General features: G+C 49.2%; 1 pseudogene; it reads left to right on the forward strand.

Annotated features, from left to right (window-relative positions):
- The first annotated feature begins 4,754 nt into the window (after positions 1 to 4,754).
- On the forward strand, positions 4,755 to 10,066 carry LOC119350155 (annotated as a pseudogene).
- The last annotated feature ends 495 nt before the right edge of the window (positions 10,067 to 10,561 follow it).

The following is a 10,561-nucleotide window of genomic DNA, read 5'->3' on the forward strand; positions in this document are numbered from 1 at the left end:
TGCAGACCACCCTCCCGTGCCTCCATAGGTGACATGCCCTTGTGCCACCAAACCCTGGGTCACCATGCCTCCGGACAATATCCACACACACACACATACCCTTACGCGTGACTGTGCAAACCACCCTCCCGTGCCTTCATAGGTGACATGGCTTTATGCCACCAAAGCCTGGGTCACCATGCCCCCGAGCAATATCCACACACACACATACCCTTACGTGTGACTCTGGAGACACTCTCCCGTGCCTCCATAGGTGACATGGCTTTGTGCCACCAATCAGCGACCAGCGGAGGCGCCGTGTCACACCACGATGAACAACGCGCCACATGAACCAGCACGATGCACGACCAACACACACTTCGACCTATGCCCCCCTTTAAGATGTTTATGAAAATTAAACGAGCCGAAGGCGAGCAGGAGGTTCCCTCGCGCCGGAGGCGCTTTTCTTTAATTTAATAAAGTTATACACCCGTGCCTTTCCTAGTGTTCACCTGTGCCTATAAAGAAGTCACATGATTGAACAATTCTGAAGACTTTTGTTTTACATTAAAAAGTTGTATTTTTCCTTACTTGAAAGATCACATTTGATAGTGTTGATAGTCCCCACCCGTAACTACCCCATAAATCTCCATTACCTGGAAATATAATGGGAACAAAAAGGGAACCAGAAAGGGAAACAGGGAACCAACCACGCAAACTGCTATTTTCTTTGTGTTTTCGCGCCGAAAGAGAAAACGGAAAATTCTGGTAGTTCGACGGTCAAACTGCAAAATGCATGAAACCACAAACCGGAAAGGGAAAACCGGGAACAAACTGCCCCACCCGGTTTTTCCTGGCGGGGGCGCTCCCCGCACGCCAAGTGTCACGAGCGGAGCGCTGCCGAACCGCTCGTTACGGAGCGCTCGTTAACTAGTTGCTCCCCTCCATCGCGAGGCATCTTTTCTAATTGGATGCGGTTGTATGCCTTGTTTATGTGTCTAACGGCCTAAGAGCATCTCTAGCCGCGTCCCCAACAAGGCCCCCCGGGCGACTTTTCGGCCCCCGGCGCCAAAAAATTGGCCCAGTCGCGTCCCCAAGGGCCGAAATTGGCGCCAGTGGACCCAACCCGAACCCGGCGCGCTGGGGGGCGCTTGGGGGCGCCGGGCGAATCGTTTTTGGCGCGAAAGAGCCGCGGGCCAGCCGCGTCAGCGACACCGCCCGCCTCGTCTTCTCCCGACGCCTCGGTTTCCCGCGGGGAATCAATGGCAAGGCTGCCGCCGGTCAGCTTTGCCATTGATTCCTCACGGGCGGCGCGTCACGGGACGGCGCGCCGACGCCTTCCCTCCCTCGGACGCATATACACGGGTGCGGCCCGACTATATATGGCCTCGCTCGCCTCTGGTGAGCGCCGCCGCCGAGCTCTCCCCCAGCCATCCCTTTCCTGAGCCGCCGCCCAGCCCCCTCCGTCTCCCTCCCTTTTCCCGATGGCCGAATGCTTCCCCGGTGATGAGGCGGCCACCAACGGCTTCGATCGCCGCTCGCTCCGCGAACAGGAGTCGTGGCTCCTGTTCCAGGCGAACATCCCGGCACCGTCGGACATGCGCGCCGGGCCGACGGGCTGGAGGCTCAGCAACGGGGGAGTGCCCATTCCCCCGTTGCCCGACGTCGTGGCTAAACCCTCGTACTTCGACAACGAGATCGAGATCGTGCGCGCATCCCTCACCGACGCCAAGCTCTCCCTCCCCCAGTACGCCGCCGACAACCACGCGGCTTGGGCGGCGTACTTCGAGCGGCGTCAGCAGCAGCGGCTCGCATCCACCAACGGCGCACCGGTGGTCGGCGGCCCGAAGAACAGCGAGGGGCGCCACCTGTGGTGGGGCGCCCCCGGCCGCACCATTGAGGGCGTGCTGACGCACCTCGAGGGCGGCAACAACCCGCCGTTGGCGTACCCCCTGGCGAGGACGGCCGCCCCGGTGCACCGCCGACGCGACGGGCAATGGGCGCCAAGGAGGTTCGGCGCCTCCTCCTCCTCCTCCTCGCGCTCCTCCTCCCACTCCTTCGGCACTCCAACGCTGCTCGGCGTTAAGGCCGAGCCAGCGGTGGAGACGCCGCTCGGCCGACGCACTCGCAGCGCCGGCATTGTCATCAACGAGGGCGGCCAGCGCGCCTCCTCGTCGGCTCCTGCTCCGCGCTTCGTCAAGCCAAAGACGGAGCCGGGGCTGGCGCCGGTGAAGACGGAGCCGGGGCTGGCGCCGGTGAAGACGGAGCCGGGGCTGGCGCCGGTGAAGAAGGAGTCGGGGCTGGCGGCGGTGAAGAAGGAGCACGGCGAGGAGGTCGAGCTCGACGACGACGCGGCCCTTGAATGGGCACGCCATGACTTCCTGAAGATGGCGAGGGAGCACCAGTGCGCTACCCTGCGGCGCTTCACGCAGTGCCGCCGAGGCTGCGACGAAGCAGGGGTCGTCATCATCGACGACAGCGACGACGACGACGCGCTGCCACCGCCGCCTGCCCGTCATGGCGACGCCGGGGAGGGGTCCAGCAGGGGCGCCCGCGTCAAAGAGGAGAAGGCCGACGACGGCGGCGACGACACCGGCTACTCAGCGTTCAGCAAGTTTTTTTTATTCGTTTACTATGCATGTAATGAAAATCCGCGAACATGTCTAATATATGCCGAAATTTATAGTGTTTAAAGCCGAACTTCGCCGAACATCGGCTAAATTTCTATGTTTTCAAATTTTTTGAACGTGCCTGGGGGCGACCCTGGGGCGGCGGCTGAGGACCAACTCGCTCTCAGACCCATTTTTTACGCCGGGTCACCCCCATACGGCGATTTTAGGCATCCTTGGGGGGCCAACGGCTGGAGATGCTCTAAGGACACAAGTAAGTAGATCCACAGAGGAAACCCCTCAGGCCTCGTTTGATAGGAAGGGATTGTAGAGGTTTTAGGAGGGGGGATTTCAGGGGATTTGGTGAATCCCCCTCTTCCACCCAATCCCCTCAAAACCCCTTGAATTCTCAAAACCCTTCCTTTCACAATTCTCTTTGTTTAAAATTTCTATTTGGTAGAAAGGGTTTGTCATGTTGACATAACATGGTGTAGAACATTTAAAAATCCAATCTTTACCATTTAACAAACTCCCCTTATATCATTGATACAGAATTACAAAGGTCATCTAATATAAATGAGACAAAGTTGCTATAGGGAAATAATTTAGCAGCAGTTTACAAAAGCAGCATGTTCAGCCCTCACAACCAAGAAGTCAACAAAGCATTGACAATCTTCTACCACACAAACTAATACTACTACTTCTACTTGCAGATAAGCAGAGTCAACAGTAGAGATACATCAGCCAGCCACAATCATCACATCAACCGACCCATCAACAGTCTAGGAGGAGGTGAACTTGGTGAATAACATGACAATTAATTCAGGCTGAATAACAACCAGTATAAGCACCAATGTTACAAGAGTCTACATTATCCTCCAACATATAAACCGAATATGTTGTTATGTTAGCTCCATCAACTTGCTCTAGTACAGAGATATGCCACCAAAATAAACTGGGTTTTCTAAGCCCATCAACTTGCTCTAATGGTTCAGTTAGCTTATCATATAAGTTGTTACTACTACATGTTACAAATTATGATTATAAGTTGTAATACAAGCTCTGAAATAAAATGCTACGATCACTAAATGAACACGACTTGAGCTGCATTTTCAGAGCTAAGAGGGCTAAGAGCTAAGAAGGCACAACCATGTAAGCTGCAGTTCGAGAGTCAAAGAAAAAAATGTTGTTTGTACTGAAGAAAAAGAAAAGGTGCTTGGTTATAACACTGGCTGCTGTCTAAAAAAGAGATACGGTAGATCCCAACTTTTTGAGCTACCATTTTCAGATCTAAGAAAAAAAAATCTGTAATGGTTATCCGACTACTCACCACAAAAATCACATATAAGAAATTCATCCAAAAATTTCAAGACCAAATTATACTGAATATCAGGGAGGCACCCATCCAAATATATTATACAAATTGCATTGTAATCATGGTAGTAATTCTAATACTGTTCTCAGGGGGGAACTTAAATGTATATGCTATCTGTAGTAAACCAAGCATTGCAAATGCAGAGAATCAAAATTAACAACTAGTTCAATGGTGAGGTGAGGATCATGGTACACACACCACATACATTCAGTTAGCAAAAATCAGCAGGCATGGAGGGGGAAAATTAAGTGGAGATGCCAAGTCGTGTTCATAGAAGGCAAGCACGAGGAGGTAAGAAGGATTGGATGGAGCGAAGAAGATGCGTCGCAGTGGGAGGACGGCGTGCTCCGGCGGACCACCACCAAGTCAGGTGACGGTGAGGGTAGGTGTGGCCATGGCGGCTGGAGGAAGGCTCCATGGGGGACAGGAGGGGGTGGCGCGGATGTACGTACCAGACGCATCGGAAGCTGCGGGCGGCGGGGCGGCGGAGGCTACGGCGGCGGCGGAGCGTTATAGGAGCTCTCTCTCGGTTCGTCTCAGTTTCCTGAGGGCACCGACATGTTTTCTGAACCGCTGGCTTGAAAGGGTTTGGTGGGGATTGGAGGGGCTCGCGCGGACAAAACCCTGCGTGCCAAACGAGTCGTCGAGGATTTTTGAGGTTTCTGACCCCCTCGAGGATTATCCTCTCAGATCCCCCTCAAAACTCCTGTGCCAAACGAGGCCTCAAGAAAAAAACGAGACGCGCCGAGGAAACCCTCGCGCATCAATCACAACTGCCTCCGCCGCCGACCATGGCGGGCGCTCTCGCAATCGCGTCCGCCGCCGGTTCTTACGACCGCGATTGGGCGGGGCTGCCGGAGGAAATACTCCTGATGTTCATGCGGGAGCTGGAGATCCCCGACCTCGTCCGCTCAGGTGCTGTCTGCGCCTCGTGGCATGCTGCTTACCTAGCCGTCAGCCGCCATCGCTTCCCCCTTCCAATCCCCCGGAATCAGCTCCCCTGCCTGCTCTACGCATGCCGCAACTCCGCCGCAGACAGCGCCGTCGTCTGCTGCCCCTTTACCGGCGATTCCGTGCGAGTCCCCCTGCCGCAGCCCCCGCTCACCCGCCACTCCACGGTCGGCTCCGCGCACGGCTGGCTCTCACCGCCGACGAGGCCTCCAACCTCCACCTCCTCAATCCAATCACGGGCGCCCACGCCGCGCTCCCGCCCATCGCCACTCTCCACCACGTCGAGAGCTGCGCCGACGGCGAAGGCCGCCTCATGTACAACGTCTTCCACAGGGGCGATCCGGAGCCGACCCCCTTTGAGGCGCGCGAGGCCAGGGACTGCATGTACCACCGTGTCACCCTCTCCTGCAGCCCGGCGGCTGGGAGCGCTTGCATCGTGCTGCTGGTGCACATGCCGGTCGGCGAGCTCTCTTATGCCCGGCTCGGCAACGAGCGGTGGACGTGGATCTCCCCCGACGACCACCAGCTCATGAGCATCAGCTGGGGCTTCATGGACTCTTTCTACAACGAGGATGATGGTTTGTTCTATGTGCTTCGCAGCCACAGGTCCGTCTTCACCCTGAATTTCAATGGGCCATCCCTTGTTGTCAAAAAGATCATGCGAAGAGTTAGGAAGGGAGATGATCCTTCTAGCATGTACATCCTGCAAGCTCCATGGGGTGATATTTTGCAAATATGGAGGTGGAGGAGCTACACTGACTCGTCAACACCTGTGGAGCTTCCTAGAGATCTGCTGGGTCACAACGAAGATGACATAGACCGGTATATTGAGCTGAGAACAACTGAAATTGAGGTCTATAAGGTTGACCTTGAGAACCAGGCACTTGTGAAGATGACAAACTTAGCGGGTCATGCACTATTCCTTGGTTATAATAGCACCATGTGTGTTGCCACTAAGGATTTCCCAGCATTGAAGCCGAACTGTGTCTATATCACAGATGACTCTTTTGAGTATGTCAACATGTGTAAGCATAACTGGCGAGAAATCGGAGTTTGGGATATAGAAAACAAGAGCCTGCAGACTTTTGATAGTGATTTGGTTACTAATTCCTGGATGAACTGGCCTTCTCCGGTTTGGATAACACCCTCCCTGTTCTAGTAAGTGACTTTTTATTAGTGATGCCATTGTAGACCTTGCACACTTGTTCTTGGCTTTGATTATTGTCAAAAAAAATTGTTGTATTACAGCTTAATATTTTGAGTTTCTGTCCCACAATTATATAAATTCTCTTTCTATATATTAAGTTATGAACTTTTCCCTATGTATCACTGGATAATTTTTGGATTGATTATTGTCATTTTTTTGTTCTATTATATTATAATAATTTGAGTTTCCCCCACAATTAAATCAATTTTCTCTATATATTAGTTCCAATGTACTCCCTCCGTCCCGAAATACTTGTCGGAGGAATGGATGTATCTAGACGTATTTTAGTCCTAGATACATCCATTTTTATGCATTTCTCCGACGAGTATTTCCGGACGGAGGGAGTATTAGTGGATAACAATTTTGGGTTCTCTTAACACCATTCCATTAATCTCTTGTTAGAGCCATGTAGTTTATGTAAAGACCAGTCTAATTCGTGTTTGGGACCAGAGTGAATGGCAGTAACTTCCTATTCGTGTTCGTCACCAAAGTGAAGGACAGTAATGACGACTTTTCATGTAATTTAACAGAATTCTACTAACATAAAGTTTTTACACACTAGTATTAAGAACTCAAAACTTGTATGCAGTGCTATGTAGGAAATAACCTGTTTTTCAACGGTAATATTCTTACTATTTGAACTAGTCATCAACCAATGCAGATGGATGTGCTAAAATTTTCAGTAATACATTAACTGTAAAGGAGGTTTATTTTAGCACAAGGACGTGCTTTTAAAAATTATTACAGCTAAAAACTATTACCGCCACTTCCTATTATGTCCAAGTTGTGGTCCTTGCTAATTTCTTCGCACCAAGTAAATCGATCTGTTATACGCTTTGGTCCTCAGCAGTAAATGGAGTTTCTTCCTTGCCATGAATGGTGTGGTTTGCAATCTAAAAAAAGAATAAAAATCAACCTGAATAGCTTATTATGGAAGAATACAGATCTTGGTATTTTCGTTAAATTAAAAATACCAAAATGGTAGCACAGGTCAGCATCATGGTGTTGAAAGTTTTTTTTTTATAAAGATACATACAACAGTAGAATCCAGAGGAGATGACACCAAGCATGCTCCTCTTTCTGAAGCAAACTTCTTGTCTATGTACACAATGGTAGAATGGAATGGGCACTGGTAATGCAATGATTCAAGGCTTTCTACTGAGCTAGATATTTATGCAGTATGTACAAACCAAAGTATATAATACATATAACAGATGATTATGTCATTGAGAAAAGCAACTTGAGCCGGCAATTCCTGTTTTGTGATTGGAACATTGGACAGGCAAAATCTACAGTATCTGCTACAGCTGCTATTGCTATCAACTCCAGCCTCCATATTGATGCTCTGCAGAATCGTGCCTGTTCAGAGACTGAACATGTTTTCAATGATGCATTCTGGGAGGTCCTTGATGCTGTCAAGAGACTGAACATGTTTTCAATTATGCATTCTGGGAGGTCCTTGATGCTGTCAAGAGACTGAACATGTTTTCAATTATGCATTCTGGGAGGTCCTTGATGCTGTCATCAATGCACTTGATAATGTCAATGCTAGGATGTACATGGACATGGTATGCCTGTGCTTCCAGAAGCTACTCTTGGAATCTGGAACGCTGGGCCCGAAATGTAATACATAGATGGTGATTCCTCACCTTACTAAAAACTATGGAGCTTCACGAGATCCTCCCGAGAAACAGGCACCAATGTGCACAGTTCATTCTTTTCCGCACAATATTGACCATTGTCTAATATGGGCTCGCTCAGAGTTTGAGGCTCTGGTAGAGAAAACTCCAAATGAAGTGAACTCATTTATGTCTAATCCTGCTGAATGTCCTGCTGCTATGAGAAAGGCAGGTGATGCTCAAAGCCAGGTAATTATTGGAGCATGTACGTGAATGCCTTGACAAGGAGCGGTGTGATAAATTTGAAGACTGCATAGCCTGGGCAAGATTGAAGTACGATTTATCTCTCTACTACATCCCCCTTTGAATTCAACAATTTGTTATTGGCTTTGTTCCGCTTTCTTTTCATCTTAGCCATTTGAAGTTAAAATGGTTTCACTTTGATTATATTGCCAACAAATAGGACAGTATCTTTTGTGCTTCAGATGCCATGTAATAACATCTGTGTTTTTTTTGGCCAGGTTTGAAGATTACTTCTTTAATCGGCTGAAGCAGCTAACATTCACATGTCCTGAAGATGCTGCCACTAGCACTGGTGCTCCTTTCTGGTCTGCCCCTAAGCGTTTCCCTCCCCCGGTGCAATTCTCAGCTGTTGATTCATCTCACATTCAATTTATACTGGCTGCTTCCATATTGAGAGCGGTGTCTTTTGGGATCCCCATACCGGACTGGGTGAATAACATGGGTAATCTGGCCGATATGGTAAGTAAGGTTGCAGTGCCTGAATTTGAGCCAAAGAGTGGGGTTAAGATTGCAACAGATGAGAAGGCTACTAACCTCTCCAGTGCCTCAGTTGACGATGTTGTTGTTATCGAAGACCTGTTAACCAATCTGGAAGCATGTGCCAAGAAACTACCTCCAGGATTCCAAATGAAGTCTATTCAGTTTCAGGAGGCTTGCCTCTTTTTAACTACTGATGTGTTAGAATAAGAATTTTTTTTTCTTTGCCCTGGCTGTTTACAAAAATCCTTGCTAGTTTCACACTAGAAAACAAACATACATCACTAACGCATAGGTGCATATTTGGCAAGAAAAAACATCAACAGGGACTATGTGATTCAGTCACATTTCTTTCTGCTATGCATTGAGTTCTACTTCCTCCATTCTGATTTACTTGTCATGGTTTTAGTTCAAATTTAAACTAAAACCACGACGAGTAAATTGGAACGGAGGGAGTAGAACTTAGTTGCTAGTATCTGTTTTCCCCCTTGTTGCTAGTAGCAATCTACTCTCCATTTCTGCCCAGATACATTGAGGATAAGTAACTTGGTAGTTCTTTGAGAACGAGTTTTTTTGGTATGCTCCTCTCCACCTATCCTTCCATGTTGGTTTATAGATGACGAGTGTGCACAGAATTCCCGTGGAGAGATGTTTGAAACATGTGTAGTGATCGCTTATGGTGTTAGTGGCCATCTCCATAGCGTTTTGTGTGGGTCCTTCCTCTTTGTTGTTGCATGCCAGGCATTTGCAATTGTGCCATGCTGTCTGATATTTTGATGAATGAACCATAGCCTGTTATCCACTCGGTAGCATTGGATTGATATTTTGGGGTTGCTTCATGATGTGTTCATTGAGTCATTACAATTTTTGTTTACCTCATACCTCACTGCAACCATCACTTTATTCTTCCTCACAACTCTTTATCCCTGGAGTTGAGCTGAACATATTGTTGTTGTGGTTAAGCAAAACTGTATCTAGCAGCTTTGCATATATATTTTTTTCAACTTGGCTGATCCCCTTTTCATTGCTTTGACATAACAGAAATACAAAAGCTAGCCAGTTCGTAGCCAGCCAGTTGCAAGCGAGGTTCAAGAAGCAGGAAAGGGAAAAGAGCCGAGTTCAACGCACTGCTGGGAAGCCTGCTACATGTGCTAATCGAAACGCATGCTATGAAGCGAAAACTTAACGGTAACAAACACTCCCCTCCCGGTGGTGGGGAGGTGCGGCGGTGTTGGTGGTGGCCGGAATCGGCCGGATTCAGTGCGGCAGCGGCAGCGGCAGCGGCAGCGGCAGCGGCAGCGACAGGACTTGGCTGCAGGGGGCTGTCGGAAGGTGGCAGTTGGGCGGCGAGGGGTGGATTGGCGTTTTTGGGCAGCAACCTTCCATATATGCAGCCGGTTGTGCCCTTTTTTCTAGGCTACCCAAAAACGTTTTTGACCATGTTGGAGTTTTTGGGCAGCTATTGGAGAGGTTTTTTGGCCTCCAAAAGCCCAAAAAGGCAGTGTTGCCATATTGTTGGAGATGCTCTTATGAGCATAGTTACTATATCCAGTTTTGTATGGCATGCACGATTTTAGGTTGTTAAAAATACATCCTTAGATTTGCTGTCGAATGAAGCTTTAAAGTATATATTTTTCTTTTTTTATAGGGTGTGTTTGGTAGTATGGAGGGTGCATAAGGGCAAAAGTTTTCAATCCGACCCACTTTTACTTGTTTGGTAGGGTGCACGGGCTCACCTGAACTATGCCCATCTGATGCACAAAAGGGCCCTCGGCCATGCCCATCTCATGCACCCCAGACAGGGTGCATGAGGTAGCCATGCTGGCCCTGACCCTCGTCCCTCAACCCGGCAATCCGACCCATGGGTGGCCGCGCCCATGGGCACCCGACCCGAATGGGTAGGGTTTGGGTCGCCATATTCACCCATGGGTAAGCTCGATGGGTAATCCGATAATATATGGGTAGGGTATGGGTATAATGTTCTGCCCGTGGGTCACCCAATGGGTCACCCGATTAATATAGTGATTAAAATATTATATTA

This window comes from Triticum dicoccoides, chromosome 1B (assembly GCF_002162155.2).
Source record: "Triticum dicoccoides isolate Atlit2015 ecotype Zavitan chromosome 1B, WEW_v2.0, whole genome shotgun sequence".
Classification (NCBI taxonomy): domain Eukaryota; kingdom Viridiplantae; phylum Streptophyta; class Magnoliopsida; order Poales; family Poaceae; genus Triticum; species Triticum dicoccoides.